Source organism: Trachemys scripta, chromosome 2, assembly GCF_013100865.1.
Source record: "Trachemys scripta elegans isolate TJP31775 chromosome 2, CAS_Tse_1.0, whole genome shotgun sequence".
In the NCBI taxonomy this organism is placed as follows: domain Eukaryota; kingdom Metazoa; phylum Chordata; order Testudines; family Emydidae; genus Trachemys; species Trachemys scripta.
Genome location: NC_048299.1, coordinates 71,089,247 through 71,115,226, shown reverse-complemented (window position 1 = coordinate 71,115,226; position 25,980 = coordinate 71,089,247). Strand labels below are relative to the sequence as shown.

At 42.2% G+C, this 25,980-nt stretch overlaps 1 protein-coding gene across 2 annotated transcripts in view; it reads right to left on the bottom strand.

Annotated features, from left to right (window-relative positions):
- RBMS3 (RNA binding motif single stranded interacting protein 3) overlaps positions 1 to 25,980 on the bottom strand; it is a 545,220-nt gene that overhangs the window by 361,982 nt on the left and 157,258 nt on the right. The gene's annotated exons all lie outside the window — the stretch shown is intronic.

Genomic DNA, 25,980 nt, shown 5'->3' with positions numbered 1-25,980 from the left:
AGACTACAGAAAAGGAAGACAAGCGGAGCACAGCAAACCTGAGCTAAAGACCTCCTCGTCTTCTCAGATGGTAAGGAGCATGTCTAGCAGTTAAAGTTCCCCCAACTGCCTCCCTAGCTTGCTGCTTGACCTTGGGCAAATCACTTCATCTGCTGTGTCTCCGGTCACACGTCAGTAAATCAGGGATACAATACCTTCCTCAAAGGCTGTCATTCTTACAAGAGCAATGAGCTTCTCTGATGAGAAATTCAATCTAAGTGTATATTAATATTGCAGTTCAACTAGAAGATATTATCCCAAAATTCCTTCCAGCTTATCATATTCTCTTGTTTGTACACATTAAATAAACTGTATAATGATGATGTAAATTACTGATATAAAATGATGGTCATTTATGGGGACACATCCACACTAACTTTTGAGCAAACATTATTTCCCCCAGATGAAAGGAAAGATCATGTTCATTTTCTCGCCGTCTTCTGCTCTGTGGGTATAGCAGTGGCTAAAATACTGTAAGGGCAGCACATTCAGCCTAGCAGTTGAAAAGAGAGTGCCTCATTTCACTGAAAGGCAGCCTCTATAGCACATTAAGGAGTGGCACTGATAGATTCCCAGGGTGCCATGGTCTACTTGCCTGCAAGATTATTGGTTAAAATGAAGGGCTCCAAACAGGTGTCATACTGGAGAAGATAGCAATTAGAGGGATTCAACTGCCTGTCCATCCTAAAATATAAGATGAAGCAAAGGCTAGTTCATGGACAGGGGATGTCTCATTATTTTGAACTTACATCCAAGAATCTGAAACTGGTTTGAGCGCCACCTCCAAGGTACTGTGGGTACATATTGTTATCAAGAAAAAGGATGGTCCAGTGATTAGGGTGCTAGCCAACGACGTGGGAGACCTAGCTTCAAGTTCCTGCTCTACCACCGACTTCTTGTGTGACTGTAGTCTCTTTGTGCCTCACTTCCCCATCTGTACAATGGGAATATTCATACTCATATATTAGCAGGAATGTTGTCAACAAGACAGAAAGTAATTCTTCTGCTCTACTCCATGCTGATTAGGCCTCAACTAGAGCATTGTGTCCAGTTCGGGGTACCACATTTCAGGAAAGATGTGGACAAATTGGAGATAGTCCAGAGAAGAGCAACAAAAATGACTGAAGGCCTAGAAAACACGATCTATGAGGGAAGATTGAAAAAATTGGGTTTGCTTAGCCTGGAGAAGAGAAGACTGAGATGGGACATGAGAACAGATTTCAAGTACATAAAAGGCTTTTACAAGAAGGTGGGGAGAAAAAATGTTCTTGTTAACCTCTGAGGATAGGACAAAGCAATGGCTTAAATTGCAGCAAGGGAGGTTTAGGTTGGACATTAGGAAAAACTTCCTGTCAGGGTAACTAAGCACTGGAATAAATTGCCTTGGGAAGTTGTGGAATCTCCATCATTGCAGATTTTTAAGAGCAGGTTGGACAAACACCTGTCAGGGATGGTCTAGATAATACTTAGTCCTGCCATGAGTACAGGTCCCGAGATCCCTTCCAGTCCTACAATTCTGTGGTACCTTTCTGCCTCACAGGGGAGTTGTGAGGATGAAGATTGAGAGGCACTCAAATACCACAGTGATGGAGCCACAGAAGTATCTCAAATAGATTATGCTCATTTTTACCAGATGGGGCACAGAGGGATTATGCAACTCACCATGCAGGAAATATGTGGCAGAGCTACAAAGAGAATTCCTACATCCTACCCTGTGCTTTAATCACTAGACACAAGCTTCAGCATGAAGATTATTTTATTACAAGCAATAATGACAATCTAGACACATGACCAAAATGGCTGCAAATAAATAGTTAAATGAATATAAAAACAGTCTATCACACCCCTTCTCCTTACTATTACTAGGGCCCTATCAAATTCACAGCCATGAAAAATGCATCACGAACCATGAAATCTGGACTCCCCCCCGTGAAATCTGGTCTTGTGTGTGCTTTTAGTCTATAGTATGCAGATTTCATGGGGGAGAACAGCATTTCACAAATTGGGTTCCTGACCCAAAAGGGAGTTGCAGGGGGGGGGTCACAAGGTTATTTTAGGGGGAGGTTATGGTATTGCTACCCTCTTTTCTGTGCTGCCTTCAGATCTATGCGGCTGGAGAGCTGCGGCTGTTGGCCTGGCACCAAGCTCTGAAGGCAGCACCGCCAGCAGCAGTGCAGAAGTAAGGGTGGCAATACCATACCATACCATGCCACCCTTACTTCTGCACTGCTGCCTTCAGAGCTGGGCGGCCGGAGAGTGGCAGCTGCTGACTGAGGGCCCAGCTCTGCAGGCAGCAGCCCAGAAGTAAGGGTAGCAATACAATACCAGGCCATTCTTACTTCTGGGCTGCTGCTCATGGCGGCTCTGCCTTCAGAGTTAGGCTCCCAGCCAGGAGCTGCTGCTTTTCAGGTGCCCAGCTCTGAAGGTAGCACTGCCACCAACAGCAGCGCAGAAGTAAGGGTAGCAGTATCACAACACCCCCACACACATACAATAACTTTGCGACCTCGCCCCCCAACTCCTTTTTGGGTCAGGACCCCTACAATTCCAACACTGTAAAATTTCAGATTTAAATAGCTGAAATCATTACATTTATTATTTTTAAATGCGAGGTCCATGAAATTGACCAAAATGAACCAAGAATTGGGTAGGGCCATAACTATTACACAAAATGACTGCAAATACTGTGGGTATGCAAACTTCAACAAGAGCTGCTGAAACCAGCCAGGGACAGGACTGCCCACTGCTTCTAACTCCTTAAGCACTGATTGGGGGCAGACGGAGACATGTGGTCTAATTCTATGTTCTATTGTGCTTCTGTAGGTATTATATCACACTGATCACCAGGGGGTCCAAAAGCCTTACATTGCCTGCCCCAGTTTTACACCCCTCTAATAAGTAATGACTTTACCTGCAGCTACTCTGATTTCCACTGCCATAGCTGAGAGCAGAAACCAATCATGCTCTGTGGGTGATCTCAAGAACACACTTAGCCAAGGAATAGTAGTTAAGGAGACATAAATGAGGGGGAAGGGGATTGGTGTGTGTTTGTTTGTTTATAACTACTGATCATGGAGACACAGTCTCCCACAGGAACTCAGAGCGAGACATGCAAAAAAGAGACGACTCAAGTTAGGCCAACAAGCACTGTGAATGTTCAGAACTTCTGAAAATCAGGTCACTTATTTAGGTGCCTCACTAAGGATTTAGAAGGCTAGCTTTAGTTTCCTTTAAAAAAGATCATTACTCCAAAAGTTACTATTTACTATTTTTCATATGGTTTTAAAAGGCTCTCTAGTTTTAGTGCTCACACCTTACAAACCCTTAGTCACAAGGCTTTTCTAGTCTGAATCATCTGAATGAGCTCTCCAGCTCCTGAGTAATGCCCCAACTTTTAATGGCAAATCACCTTGTTCACAATTTTGAGAGACGTGTGGTCTAGTGAAGGAGCAAGAGCCAGGAACCTAGAAGGGTTAGTTCCAGCTTTGACAATGGTTCCTTCTACGGCCTGGGGAAACTGTCTTAACTCAGTTTCCCCACCTGTAAAATGGGTCTAATAATACCTCATGAGAACTCTGTGAGGTAAGTATCTTATTTTAAGTATTTTATGAAGCTACAAATGATATGAAAGTTGTTAAAAACGATGTCAGCTTGTTAAAACCACCTATGTTCTAAATAACTGTAAAATGTGACTGTCCCAATGAACTGTGTATTTAATGTACAAACCTAAAACACGTCCAAGTATCATACATTGACTTATTGTACTAATTCCATTTCAGTGCAATTTCAACTAAAACAGTACTTTATAAATGAGAGAAGCTTTTGATTTTTTTTAATCTTCAAAAATTAACCATGAATGCTCAGATAACTCTACTTCAAACGGAAATAAAGAAATTATTTAACATCACGGATAAATACATTTCCAGATTATACTGTCACCCATACACTTGACCTGGAATACTGCATTTCGATCTAGTCACCTCCATACCAGCAGCATGTAAATAAACTGTAGGGAGTTCAGCGATGAGCAACCAAACTGAAGAGGTGTCAGGAGGAATGGTGTTTTCAAGAAAAGATTGAAAGAGCTAAATATGTATGTTGAGCTGAGCAAGTACTAAAGATAAGGGCATGAGAACATTATACTTTAATATCTGAAGAGTGTTAAGAAAATACCGAAGGGGGGGATTAATTCATTAGAGTGGTACCTGGGTGAGGGGGGGTAGGGGAAGGAGGGGAGAGATTCCAGAAGACTGGAAAAGGGCAAATATAGTGCCCATCTATAAAAAGGGAAATAAAAACAACCCAGGAAACTACAGACCAGTTAGTTTAACTTCTGTGCCAGGGAAGATAATGGAGCAAGTAATTAAGGAAATCATCTGCAAACACTTGGAAGGTGGTAAGGTGATAGGGAATAGCCAGCATAGATTTGTAAAGAACAAATTGCGTCAAACCAATCTGATAGCTTTCTTTGATAGGATAACGAGCCTTGTGGATAAGGGAGAAGCTGTGGATGTGGTATACCTAGACTTTAGTAAGGCATTTGATACGGTCTCGCATGATATTCTTATCGATAAACTAGGCAAATACAATTTAGATGGGGCTATTATAAGGTGGGTGCATAACTGGCTGGATAACCATACTCAGAGAGTTGTTATTAATGGTTCCCAATCCTGCTGGAAGGCATAACAAGCGGGGTTCCACAGGGGTCTGTTTTGGGACCGGCTCTGTTAAATATCTTCATTAACGACTTAGATATTGACATAGAAAGTACGCTTATTAAGTTTGCGGATGATACCGAACTGGGAGGGATTGCAACTGCTTTGGAGGACAGGGTCATAATTCAAAATGATCTGGACAAATTGGAGAAATGGTCTGAGTTAAACAGGATGAAGTTTAACAAAGATAAATGCAAAGTGCTCCACTTAGGAAGGAAAAATCAGTTTCACATATACAGAATGGGAAGAGACTGTCTAAGAAGGAGTACGGCAGAAAGGGATCTAGGGGTTATAGTGGACCACAAGCTAAATATGAGTCAACAGTGTGATGCTGTTGCAAAAAAAGCAAACATGATTCTGGGATGTATTAACAGGTATGTTGTGAGCAAGACACGAGAAGTCATTCTTCCGCTCTACTCTGCTCTGGTTAGGCCTCAGCTGGAGTATTGTGTCCAGTTCTGGACACCACATTTCAAGAAAGATGTGGAGAAATTGGAGAGGGTCCAGAGAAGAGCAACAAGAATGATTAAAGGTCTTGAGAACATGACCTATGAAGGAAGGCTGAAAGAATTGGGTTTGTTTAGTTTGGAAAAGAGAAGACTGAGAGGGGACATGATAGCAGTTTTCAGGTATTTAATAGGGTGTCATAAGGAGGAGGGAGAAAACTTGTTCACCTTAGCCTCTAAGGATAGAACAAGAAGCAATGGGCTTAAACTGCAGCAAGGGAGGTTTAGGTTGGACATTAGGAAAAAATTCCTAACTGTCAGGGTGGTTAAACATTGGAATAAACTGCCTAGGGAGGTTGTGGAATCTCCATCTCTGGAGATATTTAAGAATAGGTTAGATAAATGTCTATCAGGGATGGTCTAGACAGTATTTGGTCCTGCCATGTGGGCAGGGGACTGGACTCGATGACCTCTCGAGGTCCCTTCCAGTCCTAGAGTCTATGAATCTATGAATAATGGGATTAAATTAGGGAAAGTAAAATTTAGGCTGACAAAGAAAAAAAATCCTAACAATGAGATTTATTATTTGGGGAAATAGTCTCCTAGGTGAAGTGATAGAAGCACCTGCATTTAGGAGTTTTAAAATTAGGCTGGACAAAAGCACTAATACAGAATACATAACATACACATAAAGACATACACACTCTCTCTAGGGGATAATACAGCACTGGCAGGGGACTGGAAGGGGACACTTGGTGATCGGTTATCTTTTCCATCTCTAATTCCTATAATTCCATTATTACTACCAACAGATTTATCATGAACTTTATCAAAAGTTCAACTTACAACTAAAGAATTAAACTTGGAAGCTTTACCCCTATGGAGAAGTGGTGGTAGCAGAAATGGTTGGTTCAGTAGAGACGTCATGGTCTCTAGGGGACAACAAGACATCAGTAGAGCTGGGCTCTATTCTCAGCTCTGTTGTTATTCCACTATTTGACTTCTCTGTGCCTTAGTTTCCCTTCTCTGTAAAATGGCTGGCAATGGCACTGAACAACATAGGTGGAGCACTCTGAGATCTATGGAGAAATAGCACTGTCAGTGGGTCACCCAGTGCTGCAGCGCCTCCCAGCATCAGGGTGTGGCGTTGCAGGGGTTCTCATTTCTACCTCCCGGCTGGTCCCCACTTTGGCCTTGCAATGGTCTGTCTCTTTGTGGGTCTTCTGTAGCCAAGCCTCCCAGCCAGGCCACCCCATAAGTTCAGTCCCCTTCCAGGATAATCAAAGTCAAACTATAAATCTAAATAAATATCCAAACCAATAATTCTTCTGCCCCTCTGGAACGGACATCTTCTGCTCTTTGCCTATTCCCAGGCCCTGAAGGGTTCTATAAAGGAACTGTTTCTCCCCCCTGCCTCCACTCCCAAGGGCTCTGGCAGCTTCCCTCAGGGATCGCCCTACTTCTTACAGGATCTACCACTGGGCCTCCCATAGGAGCTTGACTTGTGGAGCTCTCCAGCCTTCACCAGGCCCTTTGCAGAGAGAGGGAACCCCTCTGTTCCTCTCTCTGTGTCTTCTCTCTCTCGGTAGTTCGCTCTCATACTTCCACAGCTGGGATCAGATCACTATTGTAATGGAGTCCATATCAGGATCAGCTGGGGGTTAAATTGCTAAGTCACAGGCCAGGCTGAGCCTAATGTCCCTTGAAGGGCCAGCCAGCTTGTGGCAAGTATTATTATAAGGAAGGCTATAAGAAAGTCATGATTTTGTTTGGTTCAAAAGTTGCAGCCACAGTTTGTTGAAGTCGCAATTTTGTTGCGGGGCCAAATTTGAGTGTCCCGGGTCACAATGCTGGTGCATAGAGTCACAATGCCATTCAAATTGGAGGCAGCTATACAAAGTTTTGGTGTGTGTCAAAAGTTGTAGTTTCCACAACAAAACTGTGGCCCATGATTTTCTTATACTCTTAATTATAATTAAGTTAGTGATATTGGAAGTAAGGTAAATGGCTCCAGAGCATACGCTCACATGTATGTTAACGTAAATGTTTAGGTTACTACAGTACTCTTGTTAAATAGAAGTTCCTGGAATAAATGACTGGTCATCTGAGAGAACTACTGTTGTTGCTGCATCCTAATTTCAGTTAATAAAAGACATGCAAACCAGCTATCCCCACTATACAACAAAAAAGATTCCCAAAGAAGGATTGCAATGTAAAAAAACCCACAGAAGTAATGGGCTTGTTTGTTTGCAGAAGAGCATACAGTAAAAAGTGGCAAGTATCGGTTTTGTTGCAAAGTGAACCTGTCCTGAATTGCATTTTTCAAGATCTTGCTCTCATCTCAAGACCAAACGTTAACACAAGCATTACACTGCAGAAACCACAATAGGATGAACAGTGCATGTTTAATGACTGACAAGTCAGTCATCCATGTGAAAAAAATAAGGGATCACAGTCAGCGTTATCAGGAAATCTGAGGCTTTAAACTGGAAGCAATTTGTTCAATGGCTATTTTGACCATACCATTTCCTAATCTTAGTTCCCATAAAGTTTGGCTGGGAGCCAGTTGGAATGGTTCATTTCAGCTGCACAGACATCTTCCACAGAGGAAATAAAAGAATTTTAAACCCTGGAGTCATTTCCTTGGGTTCTCGGCTCATTCAGGAAAAATGTCCTTTTGGTCAATGATATCTCCAACTTAATTCCTGCAGCATGACTTTGATAAAAAGGTTTTGTGGGAAACTTTTTCTGAAGGATTGGAATTGTTCCCTATAAGCTCCTTGCCAGTTACTGTAAAATACGTCTTTTCATTTCAGATTCTTATAAAAACTAAAGATCCTCAATACTATACATTAACCTGAGACACATAAGGGGCAAAGATCTAGAAAGCCCTTACTCACAATAGTAATCCGCTTAAAATACAGAAAGCTACTCACGCAATTAAAGGTTTGGAAAATTGGGCCTCCAAGTGATCAGATATTGGCACACATGTTGTGTCTGTATAATATTTTCATGCATATTCAAACAGTTAAGTGTGCAACCCAAATGGGTAATTACATGCACATCTATTCACATTACCTAGTTCTGGGCAAGCAAAGGGCCACATGCATAGTTTGCAGGAGCAGCTCACCAATATTTGAAAATTTGGCTCCAACTGTGGAGAGTGATCCAAAAGGATACAATAAAGAATGTTTAAAACAAACCAGACAAGATTAATGCTACGTTAGGATGTCTTCAAATGAGCACTAGATCCAAAACTCCAGCCTCCCATTTGAAAATGTAGCAGAAGAGTTTTACTGAAATAATGAAGACAGTATTTCGGAAATGATACGATACTCTAAGGGTACGTCTATACTTACCTGCTGGTTTGGCGGCAAGCAATCGATCTTCTGGGATCGATTTATCGTGTCTTGTCTAGATGCGATAAATCGATCCCGGAAGTGCTCGCCGCTGACGCCGGTAATCCTGCTCTGCGAGAGGAGTAGGCAGAGTCGACGGGGGAGCCTGCCTGCCGCGTGTGGACCTGCGGTAAGTACCTTTAAGTTCGAACTAAGATACTTCGACTTCAGCTACGCTAGTCACGTAGCTGAAGTTGCATATCTTAGTTCAAACTGGGGGTTTAGTGTGGACCAGCCCTAAGTGCTAATGGTCAAAGTCATTTGACATGAGGCAATCCTGGAACACTATCTGTATGCGGTTACAGAGGAGGAAGGAAGCCGTATAGCTTCTCAAACATATCCTCAAGCTCAGGACTGTGATATTTCTGAAAACACTGCAATAAAAAATGCCAAAACATGTGGCTTGGTATATTTGGTTCATTCATGCAGCCTGTGATCTGAAATATTAGATGTTCTTTGTCCTAGCATGAACTCTGGAGTATCAGGAAGTTTCAATTTCAGCGTTCCCCATCTGAAATATGTTTTGTGAAGAAGATTGAAATTTGTTAGGCCCCAATTCAGCACAATGCTTCAACACATACTTAATTCTAAGCTTAAGTGCCTGGCTGAATCAGAGCCAATGTCCTTAATGTAACCTTTTATATACTAAGATGAGGGCAGAATAAAGGATATATACAAAATGGAAAACATTAATGATTTTAGCTACATTGACAACTTGGAATGTCAATCATGAGTTTTTAAGTTATTTATTCCTGGAATGAATGCAAGTAGTTCAATATAACATTTTAATTATTAATTACGAGTGAAGGTGGAGCTCTCCAATTTATCATTTAATTATAAATATAAAAAATATATATTTTCTCAAGGGCTGAAATTCTCTCATAGCTGTGACCCAATCTGCTACATGAGATGGAGCAATATGTCACCTTTTAATAAACTACTACTTGAAAAAGAGATTGATATCTAAATCACAAGCTAGTTGATCCTAGCTGCAAGGTTCTTACACAAGGAAATGATCTGTGTTCAAATTAAAGGCCTTATTCTTTCACCATATCTTTGTGTCATGGCTAACTAGCAACTAGAGCGGCAATCTATCACACAGTTATCTACTAGAGGAAAGATAAGCTATAAAAATAGGACATCAGTTTCATCTTGTTAAGGCATTCTGGAAGCTATCTGATTAAAAAAATAAGGAAGTAGACCTATTATATACATTATTTTGCACATCTTTTGACTCAGAAGTTTTCTTTGTTTATACCCTTATTTACCATGATAAACTAATGATGCAGCTAATGTTTATGTGGATAAAATGGAAGAGCATTAGAATTATAACATGTAACATTTTTTAGTTATATGTAAATTTAAACCAAATGTTAACTGGAAAGTTTCTCCTTTTTACATTCCACTCTTCTCTGCCCAAGGAATGCCAAACCCAGGAGCAGAGTGTCAGTAAAAAGGCTGTACAGGAACAGAAATAAAATTTCTGGTTTCACTTAGTCCTATGGGCACATGTGCTTTCATTCTTCTCTGAAACACAATGGGAACACTGGGCTTTAAAGTCAATCTGAAAATCCCATTTTGTTATAAATTTTATTAATATGAAGTTGTTGTATCAGGAGTCTAACTGAGCTCAATAAAGGAGACTCGGGTTTATTGGAGAGAAACACATCCCTGGAAAATCTGAACTCCTGAGCTACAGGTGAGGTTGCATGGGAACTTTGTGGGCGTAGTGGCCTGCGGTAACAAGGGTGGTACAGGCAGTTCTGACATTTGCTGGACTGCTGGTCACGGTACCGAAGACACAGCAGATGCTGCAGGAGGTACTGACTTCTTTGGATTAGTCCCTAGAATCTGCAACACCTCGGTCATGCTTCAATGGTACTGGAGGCAACAGTACTGTGGGTACTATGTGATTTTGAGGAACTCAAGAACTTCAATTTAGAGCTCTTGGTATTGAGATCTCTTGAAGCTTCGCTGGAAGTCTTTAAGGGTGCAAAGCCTCCAATAAGGCAGATCTCTTAGAGCTATGTTCTTTGAGGAGATTTCATAATCTTCTTGGTAGAAGTTTTTCTCATGTCACTTGCAGGTCTGCTGAAGGCTGCTGGGACACTATGGTCAGAGGCTACTATACAAGGGAGGTCTCCAGGCCTGGATCTGAAGCCGGTTGAACGGGGAGCCATTTATGACAAAATTTGTCTGATTTTGAGTTTGCAAAATTTGATCAAATTGGAGACATTTTATAAACCTTTTCTCTCTCGTTGGACACTTGCAAAAAATGCAGAAAGCTTCTCTTATGCAAAAAAAAAAAATGAGCGCATGTGAATTCAGAAAATGTTGCTGGAGGAAGAGATGATGGTTTCTAAACATCATACAGCTAGTGGATTAAACTCATTGATGGGAATCTAGCTGTCCCATCTCCCACGTTCTAGTTCCACCTCTGTCAACGACTAGCCTTAATCACATAGGGCTAGATTTTGACATTACGATCTAGCCCAAAGTAAAAAATGGTTATCTACCTTTTTGTAACTGTTGTTCTTCAAGATGTGTTGCTCATTCCATTCTAGGTGTGCGTGCGCCCACGTGCATGATTGTCAGAGATTTTTGCCTTAGCAGTATCCATAAGGCCAGCTATGGCGTCCCCTTGAGTGCTGCACTCATGCATCAGTATATCAAGTGCCAGTGGCTGTATGCCCTCTCAGTTCTTTCTTGCTGGCAATTCCGACAGAAGGGCAGGAGAATGGGTAATGAAATGGACATGAGCAACACATCTCGAAGAACAACAGTTAGGAAAAGGTAGGTAACCGTTTTTTCTTCTTTGAGAGCTTGCTCATGTCAATTCCATTCTAGCTGACTCACAAGCAGTGTCCATAGAGGTGGGCTCGGAGTTCATGGTCTTGCAGCTTGCAGCACTGCTCTGCCAAAGCCAGCATTGTCTTGAGCTCGCTGGGTAAGCACATAATGAGATGTAAACATGTGGACAGTTGACCAGGTAGCAGCTCTACAGATCTCTTAGCTTGGTACCTGTGCCAGGAAGGCCACTGACAATGCTTGTGCTCTAATTGAGTGCGCCGTCATGATTGCCGGTGGAGGCACCTTTGCCAGCTCATAGCAGTAGTGGATGTAGGCCACGATCCAGGATGAAATCCTCTGAGCAGACACTGGGTGACCTTTCATTCAGTCTGCCATTGCAACGAACAACTGCATTGACTTACGGAACGGCTTTGTTCTATCTATGTAGAAGGCCAGTGCCCTCCTGACATCCAGGGTGTGTAGCCTGTGCTCCTCATCTGATTTATGAGGTTTCAGAAAAAGGACGGGTAAGTATATGTCCTGGCTAGTATGAAACTGGGAAATGACCTTCGGCAGAAACACTGGGTGTAGTCACAACTGGACCTTATTCTTATAGAAGACCAAGGTCAATGCCGGGGACGGGGTTGCGAAGGGAACTCCCTCCAATACTGTCAAGGCTGTATCCCCACTTTGAACTTTAGGGTACAAATGTAGGGGCCTGCATGAAAACTTCTAAGCTTAACTACCAGCTTAGGTCTGGTCTGCTGCCACCATCCCAATGGATTCCCTCCCTGGGAAGCCTTGAGAAACCTTTCACCAATTCCCTGGTGAATACAGATCCAACCGCCTTGGATCTAAAACAAGGAAAAAATCAATCAGGTTCTTAAAAAGAAGGCTTTTAATTAAAGAAAAAGGTAAAAATCATCTCTGTAAAATCAGTATGGAAAATAATTTTACAGGGTAATCAAACTCAAAGAGCTCAGAGGACTGCCCTCTAGTCTTAGGTTCAAAGTACAGCAAACAAAGATAAACACTCTGGTAAAAGGTACATTTACAAGTTGAGAAAACAAAGTAAAACTAAGACGCCTTGCCTGGCTTTTTACTTACAAGTTTGAAATAGGAGAGACTTGTTTAGAAAGATGGGGAGAACCTGGATTGATGTCTGGTCCCAATCAGTCCCTAGAGTGAACGCACAACCGAAAAAAAGAACACAAATAAAAGCCTTCCCCCCCCCCACCAAGATTTGAAAGTATCTTGTCCCCTTATTGGTCCTTTGGGTCAGATGCCAGCCAGGTTACCTGAGCTTCTTAACCCTTTACAGGGAAAAGGATTTTGGAGTCTCTGGCCAGGAGGGATTTTATAGTACTGTACACAGGACAGCTGTTACCCTTCCTTTTATAGTTATGACAAATACCGACCTGGGGTCCAACCACCAATCCAGGGATGACCAGATGTGATCCGACACCCTGACTACCCAGTATAGGTTGTACTAGTTAGGGATGTACACCAATGCCAGCCACGCTTGCAGATGCCAGAGATGGAGCCGGGCATCACTGACCAAGTATGTACACGTAGCCATGTAGCCCAACAACCGTAGGCAGGTATGAGCTGTGATGAGTGGATGGCTCTTTACATGGGAGATCAGATCCGACATGGCCTAAAAACATTCTTCTGGAAGGAAGGCTCTGGCTTGCGTGGAGTCGAGAACTGCCCCAATCAATTCTATTTGCTGGACCAATGTTAAGGTACATTTTTTCTCATTTATTAACAGGCCCATGTCATGGCAAGTGGAACAGACCAGATCGAGGCTCCTCTGCACTTGCTCCTGAGACCTACCCTTGATGAACCCATTGTCAAGATACAGGAAGACCTGGACTCCTCAATGTCTCAGGTAAGCAGCCACTGGTGACATACACTTTGTGAACACCCTTGGGGCCCAAGAAAGGCCAAAGGGCAGTGCCGTGAATTTAAAATGGCGCCCGCCCACTATGAAATGGAGAACATAAGAATGGCCATACTGGGTCAGACCAAAGATCCATCCGTATCCTGTCTGCCGACAGTTGCCAATGCCAGGTGCCCCAGAGGGAGTGAGCCTAATAGGTAATGATCAAGTGAGCTCTCTCCTGCCATCCATCTCCACCCTCTGACAAACAGAGGCTAGGGACACCATTCCTTACCCATCCTGGCTAATAACCATTAATAGACTTAACCTCCATGAATTTATCTAGTTCTCTTTTAAATTCTGTTATAGTCCTAGCCTTCACAACCTCCTCAGGCAAGGAGTTCCACAGGTTGACTGTGCACAGTGTGAAGAAGAATTTTCTTTTATTTGTTTTAAACCTCTTTTTTGAGATGAGACCACATCTGTAAGCAGTATTCAAAATATGGGCGTACTATGGATTTATATAAGGACAATAAGATATTCTCCATCTTATACTCTACCCCTTTTTTAATGATTCCTAACATCTTGTTTGCTTTTTTGACTGCCGCTGCACACTGTGTGGATGTCTTCAGAGAACTATCCACGATGACTCCAAGATCTCTTTCCTGATTACTTGTAGCTAAATTAGCCCCCATCATATTGTATGTATAGTTGGGGTTATTTTTCCCAATGTGCATTACTTGACATTTATCCACATTAAATTTCATTTGCCATTTTGTTGCCCAATCACTTAGTTTAGTGAGATCTTTTTGAAGTTCTTCACAGTTTGCTTTGGTCTTAACTATCTTGAGCAGTTTAGTATCATCTGCAAACTTTGCCACCTCACTGTTTACCCCTTTCTCCATATCATTTATGAATAAATTGAATAGGATTGTTCCTAGGACTGACCCTTTGGGAACACCACTAGTTACCCCCTCCATTCTGAAAATTTACCATTTATTCCTACCCTTTGTTCCCTGTCTTTTAACCAGTTCTCAATCCATGAAAGGATCTTCCCTCTTATCCCATGACAACTTAATTTACGTAAGAGCCCTTGGTGAGGGACCCCGTCAAAGGCTTTCTGGAACTCTAAATACACTATTTCCACTGGATCCCCCTTGTCCACATGTTTGTTGACCCCTTCAAAGAACAGAAACCATGTTGACTTTTGCCCAACAATTTATGTTCTTCTATGTGTCTGACAATTTTATTCTTTACTATTGTTTCAACTAATTTGCCCAGTACTGACGTTAGACTTACCAATCTGTAATTGCCGGGATCACCTCTAGAGCCCTTTTTAAATATTGGCGTTACATTAGCTGTCTTCCAGTTACTGAGTACAGAAGCTGATTTAAAGGACAGGGTTACAAATCCTAGTTAATAGCTCTGCAATTTCACATTTGAGTTCTTTCAGAACTCTTGGGTGAATTACATGTGGTCCCAGTGACTTGTTACTGTTAAGTTTATCAATTAATTCCAAAACCTCCTCTAATGACACTTCAATCTGTGACAATTCCTCAGATTTGTCACCTACGAAGGATGGTTCAAGTTTGGGAATCTCCCTAACATCCTCAGCCATGAAAATTGAAGCAAAGAGGAAACGTCTGTGACCTTAGAATTTGGAAATAAGCATCCTTCAAGTCAAGGGTGGTGTACCAGTCTCCCAGATCCAGGGAGGAGATGATGGAGGCCAGGGAGACCAGGCAAAACTTCAACTTTCTGAGAGACTTGTTGAGGTGGCGCAGGTCCAGAGTGGGTCTGAGATCCCCTTTTGCTTTCGGGATTAGGAAGTAGCGGGAATAGAAACCTTTTGCCTTCATGTCCCGAGGGACCACCTCCACCGAACCCAGATGCAGGAGGCTCTTGACCTCTTGAATGAGGAGTTGGTCATGATAAGGGTCCCTGAAGAGGGATGGGGAAGAGGGAGTTGGGAAGAAGGGGCGTCCGAAAATTGCAGGATATAGCCCTGAGATACTATATCCAGCACCCAGTCGTCCAAGGTGACTCACAACCAGGCCGAACGGTAGGGATGAAGGTGTTTGAGGAAAGAACAAGGTGGATCCGGGGAACTGACTGGGACATTACTCTCAAGTGTACCTTAAAAATGAGCACTTCGGGCCCCTAGGATGCTTTGCCGGACCCGGCTGTGCAGGCGAGAGGGAGGAGGGAGGGTGGCGACGACTAAAGCTCATGTCTCTATCCCTTCTCCTTGCAGACCCCTGACAGGCTGCCAAGGCCTTGGTAGCGGGGGCAGCTGGAACTGCTTCCGTGTAGACTGCAGCATATGCATGCCCAGCGAGCAAAGGGTGGCTCAAATGTTCTTTAACCCATGTAGCCTCACATCTTTCTACTCTGAAAAGAGTTAATTCCCATTGAATGGGAGGTTCTGGATAGAGGTATGCATCTCTTGGGAGCTGCACCTCATGACCACTGCCAACACAAGCACCCTAGCTGCCAAGTCTGTGGAAGGGACTCCCTGAACTTATGGTGGGAGTCCCATAAGTTAAAATTGTACCCGCCCAAGAGGGCCTGGTGGTTCACCACCCGGAATTGCAGGCCGGCTGTCAAATAACTTTTTTCTCCCAAAAAGGCACAGTCTTTTGGCCTCTTTATTTTTGGGTGTTGAACTGGTGCCCCTGCTTGTCCTTCTCGTTGGTCACAGAGACAACCAGTGAGCCCAGAGGTGGGTGGGTATAAAGGTACTCGAAGCTTTTGGCTGGGACAAAGTACTTCTTTTTGACCCTTTTGGAAGTGGGAGGCATGAATGACGGGCTTTGCCAGGGTCTTGGGCAATTTTCAGGATCCTGCCATGCACTGGTAGTGCAACACGGACAGGGTAGAGGCAGAGAATACACTGAAAACAAAATGACCACCTGCTCAGCCATCTTCTCCACCTCTAGGCCCAAGTTCTCGGCCACCCGTTGAAGCAGGGCCTGCTGTTCTTTAAATTCTCCAGCGGGCTGGCCCCAGAGGGCCCCGCGACTGCCTCATCTGGGGATAAAGATGAGTACTGTACCACTGGGGGAGGACCCGGGGCATCAGTGCTTGGAGTGTGAGGATTGGTGCCGGTATCGAGGGAACTGGTACTGGGGCCGGGGGGGAACCAGAATTGTGACAGGGCAGGCGACGGAGATCTGCGCCAATATGATGACCGGCGGAATGGTGAACGGTTCTGGTGGTACGGAGACCAACACCTCCCCCTAGTTGATCTGCATTGAGATGGCAGGGACCTTGAACACGGTGCTGATGACCGAGAATGAGTCCCACAGGATCTGGGCTGCGACGCCAGAGATCTGCGGCACGGAGATGGAAAGTGCTGCCTTGGCTCGGGTGATCAGTGGCGCTCCACTGCCTCCTAACGGGTCTTAGTGGCTGGCTTGTCCTTGAACGGAGCCTTTGCCACTTCCCACGGTGCCCATGGAGGCCTCTGTTCTCTCAGAGCTGGGAGTGCTTGCAAAGGTGTTGATGCCACCACAAGTTTGGGTCCCCTACCACTCCCGGGAGTCAATGGTGGATCCTTTAAGGGGCTAAGGGCCCCAATCGGGAAGGCACATTCGCCTGGCTCCAGAGTGGTCGGGTGGCCCAAATTGGGGGAAAATGTGATTTTTTTTTCTACTTGTTTCCTTTCCTGCTCCAAAATTTCTAAAAAATTGACCAGCTGTACAGAGAATCCAAAAAGATGTGGAAATTGTGTCAAAATGCTTCCCAACACTTTTCAGAATTTCCACTGAAATTTCAAAATTTTAAAAAATTCTACCATGTACCAGCATAAAAAAAAAAACCTCACTATTTTTCATCTCAGGTATTGGCACAGGTAGATTCAATATTACTTCACCCACCAAATTTCATTCTGTAGTTAACAAAGCTCAATCATGAACATGAAAGCCCCCCCAGTTTAGATTTAGAGTTGATTTAGCTTGAGAAGGTGACCTAAGCATAACAAAGGCTCACAAACGAGAAGGCAAACAAAAAGAATTAAAAATGTATTATTTTTAAAAAACCACACACCTCTAAATTTTTATGTCCCACCAGGCCTATGCACCACTTAAATGCCACCTAAACAACACAGTAAGGCTTAAATGGGCCTTATGCAATGCATACAAATCATGTGGGCCCTCTGCACAGGAGTGAATTTCACCCACTGCATAATGGCAAAGCAGGTGGCAAGCTGTGACTAATGCTTATTGTGCTAAAATATGCTTGCTTTACTGTCAACTCATCCTCCAGTTCTCCCACTTCCTCAGTTTGATTCTTCAGCTCATTATATCCTGTTATAATCTAGGCCCCAATCCCGCAAAGATATACGTGTGTGCTTAACTTGATGTACTGTGAGTATTCCCATTCAAGTCAGTAGCATGACTCACAGTGCATCAAGTTAAGCATGCACACCAGTCTTTTGAGAATCGAGGCCCCAGACTCTAAGCACTTTTGAGGAGGGCTGTCTTTTAATAAGTGTTTGTACTGGGTTTAGCACAACTGGCCCCTATCGCTATTAATACATGACAGTATTAACACTGTTTATCTCTTTGTACTGGCTGAACTGGTGGAGTGGTTCTTTTGCTCACGGCATAGAGGTGTGAGTTTTTGCTGCCAAAGGTTATGATTTTTTTCCCTCATTCCCCATATACATGCTCAGGCAGTTATATACAGTTATCAAAAAATGGCCATGTCATCTCTGAGCATGAAGCCCCAAACAGAGTGCACCAGTTCTCATGAAAATGCTGGCCTGGCTGGAATGCCTATTAATGCTTTACTTTCTGTTTATTACCCACTGAGAAAGAGAACATTTACTTAATTCACTTGACTAAAATAGCTCCACTGTTATAAACAAGTCAGGAAAATGTATTAATTGAAAAAAATAAAAAAATATTACTTTTCTGATTTTCGGAATATCATAAAAGTGAAATTGAGCTATTCTGTAATTAACTGATGCTGATTCAGGATGGTTCCCGATGAGTAACTGTAATTCAGTAAGCGTCTGTCAGTATAGTTTGTTAGCAAATTGTCACTTTATATCAAGCATGTATGGGGGTTCTGGCGCACATATGAACCATCTAATGAAATACACGTACTAGAGCGAAATAAACAGGACAGAGGTGGTGAAAGCAAGCTAAGTAGTAGAAGTTGAGCAAGGCTGATCATGGCCCCTTATGGAACGACAGGATTCTGCTTCCACAGCAGAACCGTATTTTCTTGCATATTTTTAGAAACCTCCAAAACCTTTGGAAAAAATGGGTTTAGGATAAGCAAATGAGCATTGATACTGGGAGGCATGACCTGCTTCAAGTAATCACAGATCAGATAAATAGCCATGGGATCCAGCAACATGCCATGAGAAAAGATCATAAAGTCCAAGTTAAGCAAATTGATTCTGTAGGATGGAGAAAAAGCAATTGTAGTGTCAGAAGATTTTAACCCAGCTAACCATGAACTAGTATTGAAAAAGTCCTCTTTAAGACTTCTGCTAACAGCCTATGGGACAAAGCAAATGTTTACAAATCACTCTTGACACCAGCAGACATACAGAAAAATTACTCTTTGCCAAAACCCTTTTGAAATGGACACCAGGAGACTGACTGAGGGTTATATGGACCACAGTAACAACTATGAACAGAAAACTGATTTTTAACATCTATGACAGGATGATAAATGATTGGTTTATTCACCAATGATTTGGGGTTACAATTCTGGAACTGGTATTCAACAAATTAAAAAACTGAAGTAATCAAGGATAAAATGATATACCACAGCATAGTTGAGCATCTTGGGGTCCTTATGGAAAACACTTTTGAGGTCATTTATCAGTTCATTTATCACGGGATAATGACCCAGGAAATAGTATCCTAAATGGCAAAAAAATTATTTAAATAAGAGAGTCTGGAGAACTAATTAAGGTGGCGTTTCCTCTCTAGAAGACTTGACCTTAAACTCAATACACAAATTTGACAGGATTGACTTAAAACAGGACAGACTTTAAATACAGTCAAGAATTGTGTCTGGCGTGAGCCGCAACAAATGAGAAGTAATACTTTGCAGACATGTTGGAGGGTGTCTCTCCAACACAGTCTTTGCAATGGGATGAAAACAACCAGTGCTGCCATCATGTAGGTACAGTAAGAAGTTCAGAACTATTTATGGAAACCCCTTTTAGTTCCATTAGTGATAACTTTGGAAGCGTTTATAAATGTACAAATATGAACTGCCATCTCCAAGTTATCTGCAGTGTTGTAGTAGCTGTGTTGGTCCCAGGAGATGAGAGAGACAAGGTAGGTAAGGTAATATATTTTATTGGGCCAGCTTCTTTTTTTGGCCCAGACCTGAAGAACAATTTTCAAAGCATGCACCTTCCACCAACAGAAGTTGGTCCAAAAAAAGATATTACCCCACCTCTCTCTTCTCTCTCATCTCCAAGTTAATTAACCCAGTTAAGGCATCCTCAGTCGGATCCCATTTGCAAATCATCCAGGTTATTGTTAAATAGTCAAACTTGTGGAGTTGTATTAGGACAGGGTCATCAACAGGCGGACCACAGGCCAAATCTGGATGGCCAGATGCTTTTGAATGGACCCCGACATCTTTTTATTTACATATTATCATTATTGTTATTTTTTATTATTATTTTCTTTGGAGTCTGCACCTTGAGTATACCTTAACCCAGAAATTTGGACCTTGAGCAAAAATAATTGACTACCCAGTATTAGGATTTATGGGCCTACTTCAAAGCAAAGTGTAGTCAACAGAAAGACTGCCATTGACTTCAGGGGGCTTTTTCAGGCCTTATAACACATAAATATTGCAGCCAGTAGAGCGTAGTCAGGTCTTGAGCATCCACAGTGCGTAGTGACGCACATACATGTTGAGGGAGGATAAAGATAGACAGAAGATCTGATTTTCAGAGCTACCGAATACCAAAATCAAGGAGAGCTGAGCATCCCAAGATCCTTTGAAAAAGCACACCAACAGTTAGTTTATCTTGATACAAATTTGGTTCAAGGACAATAGTAATTAATAAAATATTGCCTTCAATTTGCACACTCTCCGACTTCAAATAAAATAGCTGGATGCCAGGAACTGTTTTTATTCAAGGAAAATATTTACCACTATTTCCTTTAGAGTAAACCAGTACTGTTTTCAGAGTTGCCAATTCTTGTGATTTAATTTCAAGTATTTGGTGTGTTTCTTAGGGACTAGGCACCCAGATTCATGTGATTACATGAGAATCTTAGATTTCATTTTAAAACAAAAGTTTCTAGCCCCCATGATTGGGAAGAAAAGCTTGAGAAGAGGCTTAGAAACCAGAAGGCAAATAAGAACCCAAAACGTATTATTTAACAAACAAAAAAAAAACCTCCTAATTTTAAAGCCAGTCTGAATTTTTGGGGTTGACAGAATTGGGTTTTATAAAAAATATAAATATAAAATTTGTCATACAATACAAGGAAAACTATCAGTAATATGGCTGAACTTGGGACTATGTGACACAATGGGTTAAGGCAGTGACCTTTCAACTCTGGGACTTCTATCCTTGCTTGCCTAAAAAGCTTGGCATATCTCAGCATAATTTGCAGTCTCTGCTCAAGGGGCCCAAGACCGAGTAAGCAAGGGCTGCCACACGTCAGAACTGAGATGGAATAGCAGAGCTGTGCAGAGAAACTTGCAGTGTGCCTGCCAACACTCATCCTCTAGCCAGCCCTGTCAGATCCCTCACTTCCATGAAAACCATAACATTAAAATGCTACATATCCCTACATTTTAACAACATGTAGATTCTTATCTCACTGATGGTATGGAACATTATTTTAAGAAGAACTAGGACCGTAAAATCACCACATTCATTATGTATCCAGCTATCTAAAATAGGAGATGTCTTACAAATGTGTCTTACAAATTATTTCCTGTCCATGAGAGCCATTCTCCCCCATGCATGCTGAGCATGCCCTCCCGGTGTGTGGAGTTTACATCAGTGAACAGGCATAGAACCACTTTGCTGGATTTTCTCTCTCTCTTTCTCTCTCTCACGAAATGGCAGTTCTGAGAATCATAACTAATAGAGCACACTTATTTCAGTTTGTGCTATTCCCAATAAATAAAATTTATTATCTAAAGAGCTGTCCACGGAGCTTAGCTGCTTTCTTCACTAGAATATGATTTCACATGGGCCTGCTCCATGTTGCTGCTATTCTGAGCCAAACTCCTTCACTTTAAATATGGTAACACAATAATAATAAATAAATACAAAGCATGGATACAGCAATACATATTTTCAAAGTGACATAAGAGCATTAATCTTCAGAGTCCAGCTGTAAAATAAGTTACTGTCTCAGTTTACAGATCTATACAATATATTACATACATACCTATCCAGATGTTTCTAAGGAGCATCCGAGCACCTCATATACATTAGGTTTCATGTTCATGAGGGTACTTAAGCACACGAATAGTCCCACATACTTAAATTTAAGACAAGACATACCAATATCGGTGCAGAGGTAGTTGGCATCACCATATCACTTCCTGCTGATTGCCTCTCTACTCTTGTGGCAGCCCTGTGGCTAGGGCAACAAGGTCACCCTTTTCTATACACAAGAAAGATAAATTTATATATGAAAAGACTCAATGGGCTTTGAATGTTGGGCTCAATACAGAGCTAACTGGCTGTAGCTGAATGACCTGTGATATACAGGAGGGCAGACTAGATGTTCCCTTCTGACCTTAAACTTTAAGAAACCTCTATGAAAGCATGTTTGTAATCCAAACTTTCGCCTTTTAAATATGAATGAGTAGTATCTAGCAATAGGTTTCTGGAAAAGAAAGAGGTTTCAGTGAAGGGGGGAGGGATAGCTCAGTAGTTTGAGCAATGACCCTGCTAAACCCAGGGTTGTGAGTTCAATCCTTGAGGGGGCCATTTAGGGATTCGGGGCAAAATCTGTCTGGGGAGTGGTCCTGCTTTGAGCAGGGGGTTGGACTAGATGACCTCCTGAGGACCCTTCCAACCCTGATATTTTATGAAGAACGACAATTACATATGAAGTCTCTGTGATTTCCCTCCAAAGACAAAACACTGCCACTCATTAAATCAAGGCAGGCACTCTATTCTGTAAAATGAAGTCTAAGGTTGAAGCGTCTGTCTTCTAGAAGCTACTGCATTTCATGTTTTTTATTTCATAAAACTGAATGATCCCCATAGGTAGGAATTAAGACTTCTGGTCATTCTCCCATGGTTCATCTTTTAAGGTGCTGATGAAATGCCCAAGACAATGTGAGCTCCTGATTAAACTAGGAAGCAAATCTGTATGCACACCATTAAAGAGTCTGCAAGGGCAGATGCAGATGACAGTAATTCATACATTAAGGAATGGGCTTGTATATTTGGCAGATTAACTGTTCTGTATTCCATTGCTATGAGGTATGGAAACTGTACTGTGAAATATCCATTACTCATTCCCTCTGCTCTAAACACGTAAGCCTATCAAAGGCAAGCCAGTTGGAGGAAAAAAACCCTGCAAAGGGAAGAGTCTATGCATTTAAGATTAATGCTTCTCTTACATAATTTTCCCTGACTTTTAAAATCAGCAAATACGCTAGACCCAGAAGGCAAATGCATGGAAAGAAAAGCAAAAACAGCAAAAATTCTCCAACTTGTACATTAGGTGTCATCAGGCTTTTGTGTTTGAACATCTGAATGAATCATATGTGCATTTTTCATTACGCTCCATATGTGATCGTTCCCTGTTTTGTTCAGTGATTTTTGGCCACTTTGTCATGGCTGTGCTTGGGTTTTTTTTGTTTTTAATATACTGTTCTATTACAGAATGATTGTTGCTGCTGCTATGCCTCAGTGTGTAGGATACCCAAGAAGAATAATCTTGAAATGAAAGAATACGTCAAAAGGTTTCCCTAGTGAACTATCTTGGAATATATGTTTCCTTGGATCTGACTGTTTAACCCTCACTAGAAAAAAAAATGTTTTGATAACACTAGTCCTTAACATGGTGCAAGTGAATTTTTACAGACAGAAGAATGTTGAAGAATAAGTCAAACCAAATTTCAATCTGTTTTCCTCATTGTTGGAAAAGGATACACTTAACACTTCCAGTTAGACAGAGCATTCTCTCTCAATGGATCTGTGAGGAATCTCATTGTTACCTATGCAATTTCTTAAAATTATCTTCTTTTTGCTGTTATGTGAACTCTTTATTTGGAGGTTATAGTTTTCAAAACCAATGCTGTAATTTGGCCAAATTTCAAATGGCACTGAAATATGTTTCTGAGGGTACATCTACACTACAGCGGGGAGTCGATTTAAGATACGCAAATTCAGCTACGTGAATAGCGTAGCTGAATTCGACGTATTACAGCCGACTTACCCCGTTGTGAGGACGGCGGCAAAATCGACTTCTGCCGCTTTTTGTCGGCGGCGCTTACTACCACCTCCGCTGGTGGAGTTAGAGCGCCGATTCGGGGATCGATTGTCGCGTCCCGACGGGACGCGATAAATCGATCCCCGAGAGGTCGATTTCTACCCGCCGATTCAGGCGGGTAGTATAGACCAGGCCTTAGTCTTAAAATCACAAGATGACTTCCACCACTCTCAAATTTGACTATAATCACTCCCTTTATATTTGATGGTACACCACCTACATTACAGACTGGTGAGCCTACTTGACTGGCCATCTCATTTTTGCACCTTTAGGAAGTTTGTTTTGCCAAACAGGAATGAACTGTATTTAAATAAGCAAAATGTTCATCTTTACCACATTTGCCATCTCCATGCCATCTATTGTAAATAAGTCCATGTTTCTGATCATTCAATTGTACTACTCATGCCATAAAGATCTTTCCTCTAAAATCTGAGCAAATGTGTCTCACTTTTTCCTTGCTGTAAACTATAGTGAAAACAAACCTTATTAAATTCTCATTATTACATAGCACCTATTGTTGTGATATAGCAGAATACAAAATGAAACAGCCCCAAACCCGAGAAAGAAAAGGTGAAATCCCTCCATTCTCTTCTTTCTGCCTCTCAGCATCCTCTTCCCCTGCACATTTTTGTACATATCTTCCAGCCACATCCTTTCCTTGTATTATAGCCCGTCATTATTTCCAAAAGATTGGTGAGAACGGTGGTGGAGTGCTGAACATAAGGCACCATGTTGTCAGATTGCTTGATGAGACAGACACTGCTGTTAATTTTAAAGCAGCAGCAAGCACCCCACCTTGCATATGCAGCCCAGCATAGCATGTTTACAATGAGTCCTAGAGTCTGACTACATGCACCTGGTGGCAAACCATGCCTTTTTGGGACTGTGATGGTTTGTCAGGGTAGAATTTCAGTCCTCATTCCTAATATACCCTTGTGTGGCTATCCAGTACTGCTGCTGCATGGGTTATAGGGAAAAACTCCATCTGCTTCTTCTGCCAGTTACTAAGCAAACTTTTGTAACACTGGCAGGATTTTGCCCCTTCTCACTTTTTCTCAAGTTTCCTTCCATATTTCACCTCTTCTCACCTTATCTCATCACTAACCTTATATTTTCACTTAGTTTGCTACCTTAATCTGATGAGGTTCAACAAGGACAAGTGCAGAGTCCTGCACTTAGGAAGGAAGAATCCCATGCACCGCTACAGACTAGAGACCGAATGGCTAGGAAGCAGTTCTGCAGAAAAGGACCTAGGGATTACAATGGACGAGAAGCTGGATATGAGTCAACAGTGTGCCCTTGTTGCCAAGAAGGCTAACGGCATTTTGGGCTGTATAAGTAGGGGCATTGCCAGCAGATCGAGGGACGTGATCATTCCCCTCTATTCGACATTGGTGAGGCCTCATCTGGAGTACTGCATCCAGTTTTGAGCCCCACATGAGAAGAAGGATGTGGAAAAATTGGAAAGAGTCCAATGGAGGGCAACAAAAATTATTAGGGGTCTGGAGCATATGACTTATGAGGAGAGGCTGGGATTGTTTAGTCTGCAGAAGAGAAGAATGAAGGGGCGATTTGATAGCTGCTTTCAACTACCTGAAAGGGGGTTCCAAAGAGGATGGATATAGACTATTCTCAGTGGTACCAGATGACAGAACAAGGAGTAATGGTCTCAAGTTGCAGTGGGGGAGGTTTAGGTTGGATATTAGGAAAAACTTTTTCACTAGGAGGGTGGTGAAGCACTGGAATGGGTTACCTAGGGAGGTGGTGGAATCTCCTTCCTTAGAGGTTTTTAAGGTCAGGCTTAAAGCCCTGGCTGGGCTGATTTAGTTGGGGACTAGTCCTGCTTTGAGCAGGGGGTTGGACTAGATGACCTCCTGAGGTCCCTTCCAACCCTGATATTCTATGATTCTATGATTCTATGATAAAGATGCCACAGTCCTTTTCTTACCACGGTTACATAGAAAATGATTGCTGTCCACAATCCACTCCATGTGAGACAAATCCAGTTAGACATTAGTGCACAAAGATTCTGCAGTTCACTAGCTATGGAATTACAATTTTATCCTTCAGGGAAGTGGACTCCACTGTGAGAACCAACACTCCAGTAAAGTGAAAGTCCCACCCATGGAAAAGATGGACCTTCAGACTGATTACAGATAATAATTCTAGTCTTCAGAAATCTCTGTATATATCTATCTAGACAAAGATATAGACCCATGCAAACATCATATCTCCACAGTACACATTGTA